Genomic DNA, 9,880 nt, shown 5'->3' with positions numbered 1-9,880 from the left:
CCCGGCCCTTCCTACAGAGGAGAGGCAGCAGGAAAGAGAGACAAGGAAACAGAGCTGACAAAGAAGGAAGAACAGAGAGTAAGAGGGTGTGTCAGGGGCAGCAAAGGGTTCACCGGAGGGCCGGCCTTTGGCAAAGAAAGAGCCGAAGAAGATCGAGGCAGCAGCGACCAGGACCCGGAGGGGAAGGACGGAGGTGGGGAAGGCAGTAGAAACAGACCCTGGGGTGGCGGAGGAAGCCACCAAACAGGCCCCCCACTAACCTGCAGAGCAGGCACAGGGGGAATGGCCCTTGCTTAGGCGAAGTCGCCTGCAGTCTGATGGGAGCACCCAGCTGACCCCATCGGGGCCTCCTCCCAGCTGATTTGTCTGTGCTCCCTGCCAGACGATCATCATCTGTGCCTTTGTACCCCACATCCAGGCCTGGCACACACCAGAGCTGTGTTTGCTGAATGAGTGAATGAATGAATGAGCGAATGAATGAATGAGCGAATGAATGAGTGTATGAGTGAATGAGTGAATGAATGAGCGTATGAGTGAATGAATGAGCGTATGAGTGAATGAATGAATGAGTGAGTGAATGAGTGAATGAATGAGTCTATGAATGAGTGAATGAATAAATAAAAGGCAAATGATTGATGACAGTGGGTTGGGAGCAATGACTGCATAAGACTATCATGGCCACTTGGGGTTATGGGACGTCTGCACCCCCACAGGAAAGCTCTTCTCCATCGATGCAAATTATTTATAGCTCCTCATGCACTCAGCCCCAGTGACAGCCTTAGTGATGAGGGACACAAGAGAGGACGGGGTGGCATGGAAACACTAGGAACAAAGCTTCTCTGTCACCAGCCTTGTTCAGGGGGGCTCTGCTGTGGAGGGCAAGGGGGGTGCGGTGGGGAGCCGGGCTCTAGCCTCCAGGCAGAGGCTGCCGGTTCGGACCTCCCCGTGCTTCCCGGTGGGTCTAAAAGGCACACGCGGGTCACCTGGCGTCTCCGGAAAGCGCAGGTCCTGGCGGAGGGGGGCTGGGCTGCGCCCCGGACTCCGCACGTCCAACGCAGGTGCCCTCCGTACGCCTGCACCGCACTTTGAGTGGAGAGGCTCTTTGACCAAAGTGTCCCCCCTGGGCTTCTGGAGTGAGAAGTTGCCCGCCAGGGACGCCAGCTGCCTTCTCAGCAACGTTGATGTTTATGGGGCCAGGGAGACCGACTTTTAAGCGTCAGCTGCCTCGAAGTAAAGCACAGCACCCCACCTGCCACGAAGGCGGCACAGTGACAACCGAGGGACCAGGCCTGTGCCCGGGATTTCCGCACTCACAGTGTGTTAGCCAACCACGTGTTTCAAATAACTACTTTCTAAAACTCGTGTGCTGGCCATCTCCCCTCTCCCCCACCCTTTCCGTGAACAGGAGACCCGGTGGGAGCCAGGCGGTGGTGGGACAGGGAGGTGCTGACCCCTGACAGGGAGGAGGCGTCCTCTGTGCAAGAGAAGGGCACAAAGGTCATCATGACGTCCCCTGCACCGACACCTAAAGGTCCCCTTTGAAATCCAGTTCCTCGTTTTGTTTTTATTTTTTTAATGTTTATTTATTTTTGAGAGAGAAAGAGAGCGAGTAGGCAGGAAGGGGCAGAGAGAGAGAGAGAGAGAGAGAGAGGATCCCAAGCAGCCTCCACACTGTCAGCGCAGAGCCCGACGCGGGACTCGAACTCACAAACCGTGAGATCATGACCTGAGCTGAAATCGAGAGTTGGATGCCTAACCGACTGAGCCACCCAGGTGGCCCCCAGCCCCCCGTTTTAGGAAAGGAAGTGGAGTCACCACATGAGGCTCCAAAGGACAGGCCAAGGGCCTCTCCCATCCTGACCCCCACCCCCCCCCCCCCACACCTGCCGCTTTCCCTTCCCCCTTCCTGATGCCTTTCTCAGCCAGTCCAGACATCACGGCCCAGACCCCGCAACGTGTTACGACGTGGTGACCACTGGCCATGGCTTGAACCGTTTCCCCAAGAAACATAGGCTGAGTCCCATCCCCCCATCCCCCCCCCCACCCTGTCCCCAGGAATGTGACCTTATTTGGAAATGGGGTCTTGGCAGGTGTGATGGAGTTCAGGCACGCCATGGGTGGGTCTTCGTCCGACGCGGCCAGGAGAGCCCACGTGGAGACAGAGGTGGACGCTGGGGCCGGGATGCACCAAGGGCTCCTGGGACACAGAAGATGAGAACAGCGGGGGAGGGATTCTCCGAGTCTTTGGAGAGAGCTCCGCCCTGCCGACACCTTGAGTTTGGACTTGGGGTCTCCAGACGGGGACAGGATCAACGCCTGCCGTTTCAGGAGCCCGGTGTGCGGTGCTTTGTTAGGGAGGCTCTAGGAGGCCCACGCTGCCCTCCCCGAGCGCGGGCTCCTCTACCCACCCCGTCCTGGCGGGGTCTTGCCCCCAGAAGCCTCTTGTCCCTGGGCCGTGCCCCTGGGTGCTGTCATTCATCCCCACAGGCCTCAGAGCCCCCCTGTGCTGCGACTCCAGTCTGCGCCTGCAGCCCAGACACTCTCCCACGCCTCAAACTTCGGGCAGATTCTTCCCCGAAAGCCCACCCCTCCTCCAATCTGGTCCTCGTTCGCCACCCAGGACAGGCTGGGCTGAGCGGTGGGTACCCAGGAGGCGGGCGCCCGTGCCCCGCTGGTGCGGCCCTCGCTCGCTCCGGGGCCTGGTGACGTGCAGAGGCGTCCTCGAGTGGGGTCCAGCCACAACCAGCCCCAAGTTAGCAGAGGGGCACCCAAGGGACAGCAGGCGTATTTGGAGGATGGCACTGAAGCCTGCCATACTTAGTGAATTCACCCAGCCACCGGGCAGGGACAGGGGCCTCACCCGTGGCCGCGCCCCAAGCCCTGTGAGGTCGGCCTCCTCCGCGTCCCTGTCGCCCAGCCCCCCCCACCCCCGCAGGAAGCCTGCGTTCACACCCCCATCTCTCAGCTGGATCAAGGTAAGATCTCCTAACGGGTAAAACCCAAGCTCATCACCGCCCTCCCTGCCTTCATGGCTCATCCCTGCCGGGCCTGCTGCCCGAGGCCCCCACGGTCTTGCCTCCCGAGTGCCCAGTGTCACCTCCCGCCAGCCTCACGCCAATCACAGCCGCCCAAGTAAGCCACCCACAGCCCCCCAGGTTCTCTGCCCACCTCGCCCGGCTGGCGGGCACCCTCCTGCCCTGGGGACCCTGCTCTAGGTCACTTCAGCCTGACTCCCTCGAAGACCTGGCTGGCCACTCCCCCCGGGGGGCGTCTGTCTTTCCATTCCTCGGACGTGCTTCTGGTCTAGCAGTATCACACGGGGGAGCAACTGAGTGCTTTCCTTACACAGCTTACGTTCTGGACACAGATCACACACGCACACACACGCGGTAGGTTGGCATGACTGAAGAGCACTGTGTGGACTCAGCATTGATACTGAGAATTCCCACACACGTCTCGGGTCCAGCACTGGCCTGTGGTCTCCAGTTTCACCCCCTCAGGGGTCCGCGAGCTACACCCCAAGGCCAAATGTGGCCTGCGGCTGTTTTGTGTGGCCCCAGAGCTCAGGACGGTTTGTGCATTTTTATTTTTATTTTTTAGGGTTTATTTATTATCTTGAGAGAGACAGAACATGAGCAGAGGAGGGGCAGAGACAGAGGGAGACCGAGAACCCGAAACGGGCTCCAGGCTCTGAGCCGTCAGCACAGAGCCCGACGCGGGGCCCGAACCCACAGACCGCGAGATCATGACCTGAGCCGGAATCTGACACATAACCGACTGAGCGCCCCCCCCGCCGGGCGCCCTGGTTTTTATTTTTACATTTTTAAATGGCTGAAAATTATTAATGATAGAACACTTCCTGGCAACCTTTTGCCCTTTTAAGGGTCAAACTCTTCACCCCTATGGCAGATTTTGATGTGAGAGCACTCATTCTCCTTGGAGAGAGAAAGACATTTTTCAAGTGCTTGCTCTAACTCTGCTACTACTTGGAAAGATGACATTTGGAAATAGTCACAAGGAACGCTTGAGAGAAGTGTTCTGACTGGAGGTCGAGACTCCACAGCAGGGCCCAGGACACTACCGGTGGTAGTTGAGGTTTATACTCCTCGCTGGGTTCCAAACTCGGGCACCTCTACAAGCCTTTTGCCTGTGTGTCTGGTTGCACCTTATCAGTTTCAGGGGCGCATTAATTCATCTCCCCATGAAACAGCCAAGAGCTTGCAGGGGAACCACTGACCTCCGCCCCCATTGCTGTGGCCTTCCAGAACCATCCAGGCTCCCACAGGCACCGGCAGCCCTGTTTTGGGAGCCGTCAAATCTGGAGCCACGTCAGTGAAAGGGCTGCTTGCATCCCCAGCGTTTACCGACCTGCTGAGGTCTGTTTGCAGTTCACATTGATCCCACTTGTTTCCTAGGCTGCCTTTGCATTTCCGTTCCATTAGCAAAGGATGCGAACTCCAGATTTTAACGTTTACATCTCGGGATGAGCATCAAGACGGGATTGGACTTGGGGGCGCCAGGGTGGCTCGGTCAGTTGAGCGTCTGTCTTTGGCTCAGGTCATGATCTCGCGGGTCGTGGGTTCCAGCCCCTCGTCGGGGTCTGTGCGGACAGCTCGGAGCCCGGAGCCTGCTTCGGATTCTGCGTCTCCCTCTCTCTGCCCCTCCCCTGCTTACTCTCTGTCTCTCTGTCTCTCTCTCTCAAAAATAAACATTAAAAAAAAAAAAAAAGACGGGATTGGGACTTAAATCACCAGAAATATACACCTTCCCTATTTCATCCAAGTTTTCTTTTTATTTATGTAGTTAGTTTTTTATTTATTTATTTTGAGAGAAAGGGACACAGAGGATCCCAAGCAGACTCTGAGCTGTCAATGTGGAGCCCAACGTGGGGGTCGAATCCACGGACCGTGAGATCACAGCCCGAGCCAAAGTCAAGAGTCTGACTGACGCTTAACCAACTGAGCCACCCAGGGGACCCCGAGTTTTCCTTTTAAACCAATATTTCTTATGAAACCTGCCTGACAGACACACCTCAGCCAGGTGATGAAGGTGGGTCATGTGGGTGGCACATGCCCTGAAGCATGATGGGAAGGGGACTTTACCTCTGCAGTCTTCCTCCCCAAACCCCGTAACTCCACAGACGTTCTCATGTTTTTGGGAGAAAAGCACCACCAAGTCCAATTGAGGGACAGTCTACAAAATACTTGCCCAGAGTTCCTCAAAAACGTCAAGGTCGTCAAAAACAAGGAACGTCAGGGATACTGTCACAGCCAGGAGGGGCCTCAGGAGACAGGGTGACTCAGTGTAACGTGGGATCCTGGATGGGGTCGCTGGGCCAAATCAGGACGTCCGGTGGAAACAGGAAATGCGAGTACAGACTTTGGTTAATAATAATGTATGAATATTGGTCTGTTAATTGTAACAAAATGCACTCAGACTAACGTAAGACATTAATACTGGAAGCTGGGTGTGGGGTATATGGGAACTCAGCACCATTTTCAGAATTTGTCTGTAAATCTAAAACTACAAAATGGAAAGTGTATTCAAAAAAATACCATCATTGATTTTCACAGAGCTCTTGCATTTTCCCCACCTTTATTGCAAAATAAAGATTTCTAGAATTTTCAAAGCGCCTAAGGGGGTCGGCTGGGGAATGTGTTATGAACAAGATGCAGCACCCCAAGATGCTTTCGAAATCAGTCCTCTATTTTTAGAATCCTTTTGGACCAATGGTTCCTAACCTTCCTTAAAATTCACTTCAGAATTAACCCTTTTGCTGCTGGCTTAGTCAGAAGACAGGGGCAGCGTAGGCTCACGGCAGGGAAACGGAGGCGACCGTGGAAGGGCCGCCTCGTCGCCTCGTGCAAGGTCAGGCCGGAGGGGGGGGGGGTCACCCTGCCCGCAGCAAACCCGACCCAGCTCCTGCACCCGGGCACCGCGGCCGGCAGGGGGCGCCCGGGGCACTTGATCCATTTCCCCTTTTGTGTGCCTTCGGCTCTGCCACCAAGTCGCCTGTGTAAATATCTAGCTTGATTGGCTTTTTGTTTTTTCCGTTACTCAAGCCCAGAAAAAGGGGAAACTTACATACTTATTTTCTCTGACGACAGGGTGACATCCACACAGACCCTGATAAGGACCGCGTGTTTCCCGAGAACCAGAACGAATCCGTCTGTGTTGGAGGCACCTGCCCTGGCCCTCGCCCCTGGCCCCGGCCCAGCCCTAGCACGCGTGTGTGGAATGAACGAGCAGACGAACAACGGGAGTGGCAGCAGTGACAATTCGAGACGGCTCTGACTCCCAAACGGTGCTTTTCCACCCCGGGCCTGTTTCCTTTCCCCACCAGGAGGAGACAGCAGGAGGCAGTGTGCAGACAGGCAGGGGCCCTGGGGGGGCGGCACGGAGGCTGCCGGAGGCAGGACCCCCCCCCCCCAAACCGCCCCGGGGTAGTTCTTTCTCTCGGCGCCTGGTGAGCAAACGTGTCTGGGGTAAAGCTGCCCGAGGAATCCTACGAAACCTTTAGCAGCCGCGGTAACATCTGGGGAAACGCCACCCTGCTGACCTAAGCACTTCCTCCCGGTGAGGACGGGGTGTCAATTTCCATCCCTCCGTGTTCAGCGTCAAGGCCATACCACAGCCTCTTTATTATGCTCTAATATTTCTAGCAGTGCCTCTGCCTGCTTCGAATTTCAGGGAAATTACACTTAGATGAGCAGTAATTTCTGGGTATGATAATAAGATCGAAGCAATTGTACTTGGGTCTCTCACTCCATACGGGGAGGTCACCTTCTATTTCACAGTGATGGATGGATCCAGGCTTGCTATTATCTCAACCGTCTGAAGTCAGAGTATTTTAATTGACCAGCACATCTATCTAGTGACAAATGTAGGAAATGCTTCCTCCATTAGAAATGAATTGATTGAAAAGGAAAAGGAGGAAAGGAAAAAAAAAAAAAAAAACGGGAGAGAGAGGCTGTAATTTTCAGTTTGTCCAAAGTCACAGAATGTGTTCTCTTCAAAAACTATTTATTTTCCCAGCAAGATAATGGTGCATCTCCTTCTGTATGAGCGTTCTTTGTTCTCACGAGGCGTCTGATGATTTGGCAAAGGAATCTGGTGATTTACTCGTCACAAAAATGCCATGTGGAAAGTCACAACCCAGGCACGGGGGCAAGATGTCCGAGATGACCGTAAGCCCCACTCTAGCAAAGCCTTGTTCATTTTTAAAACCAGGGCAGCCGGTTTGACCCCAGCAAAGCAGTGCTGAGACGGCGTCCCAAAGCTCCCGTCTCAAACGGGACTAAGTGGGAACGTAAGACGCGTCCGTTTCATTCCAAGTGTATGCCGTTGTATTTTCTCTCTCCCTCACTTCCAGGCGATACCATTGCAGAAGAGACCCTATTTTCTGCCTGCTAACGCCGTCCTCTGGATCACATCTACCAGCCAAGGCAGAGCCCACGTGCACCGATGCAGACTGCGCTCCTGCACCCCTCGTACCCCAGCCCCCGCCCCCATACCCACTCCGCCCCCAACCGGGGCTCTGGGGCGCCAGGCCCTTTATATGCACTTCCTGCTACACACAGGTTCCTCCAGAAGAGCAACCTGAGGGCAGGGAGATGATGAGGAGAGATCAGCGGTTCATGGCGGCGTGTGGTCCCTGGGCCCCTGAAACTTTCACGGGGTCTGTGAGGTCAAAACCGTTGTTGTAAGACCAAGGCGTTACTTAGGGATCTGGCTCACAATGACATCTGTACTCCCTGCTTTGCACCGTGCGGCAGGTGGGAGTGCCAGTGCCCGAGTCCTCGCCTCCCGCGGTCACCGCGCTCTCCCCCGCACGCGCCGGGCAAAGCCGAGAGGCCAGACTCGCTGACCGGTGGCCTCAGGGAAGCAGAAATGCCCAATCCCCTTAAATCTCGGCCGCTTTAACATTCTGTGTGACGACACGCGGCGAGCTTGCGCACAGAGGCGCGTCTGCTCCAGGAAAACGCTACGTGGTGGGGCTTCAGACAGAACCAGCCACCCTTTTCATGGAGCATCGATCGTTTGTGCTTGGAGGAGTGACCAACTGGTTATTCAGACTTGGGTATTTGGTCGGCGTTTCCTTGAAAATGAAGTGAGCCTCAAGGAAAGCAACTGACAAGTATTCACCATCAGTGATAAAATGTGAGCTTCCGGGCAAAAACTGGACTCTGGGGGAATTTGTACCCGCCCCCACGAACTTGGGCAGCTTAAGGATTCTCCTGATGAAATCGGCGATGGCATTAACAACCGTGATCTTTTTATCTTACACGATCATGACTGGGCCACTATTTGGAAGATCTGCATATTTTCTGGGTCTTGGGCGCCTGGGTGGCTCAGTCGGTTGAGTGTCTGACTTCGGCTCAGGTCACGATCTCGTGGTTCATGAGTCTGAGTCCCGCACCGGGCTCTGTGCTGACAGCTCACAGCCTGGAGCCTGCTTCCGGTTCTGTCTTCCTGTCTCTCTGCCCTTCCCTCGCTCATGCTCCGTCTCTCTCTCTTGCTCTCTCTCTCTCTCAAAAATAAATAAACATTAACGTTTTTTTTTTTTTTACTTCTCAGTCTTCATACCCCATATGGTAAGGATTAGTATGAACCCACATAAACCAAAGCTCTTTGGGGGTTCTCCACAATTTTTGACAATGTGAAGGGGTCCTGAGACCAAAACGTTTGAGAATTGCTGTTATATTTAACAATCGTCTGATAAGATCAGTTAAAAGATTAAAAAAAAAAAAAAAAAAAAGGAATCTATTTACTGTTCCCGGGGCTCCCGTGCTGGGTGCTGGGAGCGAGCTTCAAGTGGTTACACTGTGGAGATCATCGGCCACGCTCCCATTTCGGAACAGGAACTGACAGCCTCAGAGACTTCTGGGAGTGTCCTAACCCGTGCCACAAGTGCCTTATCTAGCTAGTGGCAGAGCCGGGGGATGGCGTCCGGTCTGAATCCCGACCAGGTGCCGACTCCTCACCCCCTGCACCGAATGCTCAAAACCAGGCGAAACAGTCAACAGCGTTATGCATCAGCCAGCGTTTCTTTGGGGGCAGAAAGCCTTGGAAAACCCACAGGCGGCAGGCAGCCATCCAGGGCCGTGCAAGCCATCGCTGAAAGGTGCCAAACCAAAATCCTCTCCTTGACAGAAGACAACCCAAGGCCCGGAGGCCAGATGGGGGTTCGGCGAACAGCCCACAGGGCGAGAGCCAGGCTCCCGACCCAGGGCTGTTCCACCCCGACAGTTTCCCCCGGAAACTTGCCTCCTCCCCAAACATGCTGCCCCTTCTGACGGGCCAAAGGCAGGAAGCGCGGAGGAGAAGCCGGCGGGGCAGCCGCAGGCTACAGGAACACCACCTCCCAGCCCCAGCCCTCTGCTGCTCTCGGAAGGAAGGCTTCTCGTCGTCAGACCCAGTTTTTCACGAGAAGCTAGAGATCCGAATTTTGAGTGCAGATGCCGGAGTTTAAACACTTGGCTTAGAATGCAGTTCTCTGGTTCTGGTTCTCTAGACTGAGGCCTTCTCTCCCTTGCAGACCTTTACCCATACGGTGTGCCTGCACTCATCTAACTGTCCCAAAGGTTAGTTTATCTGGTCTTCAAAAAGAAAAAGGAAATCCACCAAGAAAGAGGATGCTTAGCTTAGGGAGGTGCACGTACGGGGAGGGCAGGGCCCCTGTAGGAGCCGGCACGGGGGGAAGGTGACCCGGTAACGCCAGGGGCAGATCGTCTCGGTGTGGCCGACTGGACCGTCCCCTGTTCCGGTAACTGTGGCACTTGCTCCCGGCTGGGTCATCGGACCGGCGGACGTGACGGGCACCGCTGGGTGAGCACGCTGCTGCTGAAGCCGCGTGGAAAGGTCACTCGAGTGGTGCAGA

The sequence above is a fragment of the Acinonyx jubatus genome, chromosome B4 (assembly GCF_027475565.1).
Source record: "Acinonyx jubatus isolate Ajub_Pintada_27869175 chromosome B4, VMU_Ajub_asm_v1.0, whole genome shotgun sequence".
NCBI lineage: Eukaryota > Metazoa > Chordata > Mammalia > Carnivora > Felidae > Acinonyx > Acinonyx jubatus.
The sequence above is the reverse complement of the archived record's forward strand: the minus strand, read 5'-3'. Positions refer to the sequence as shown.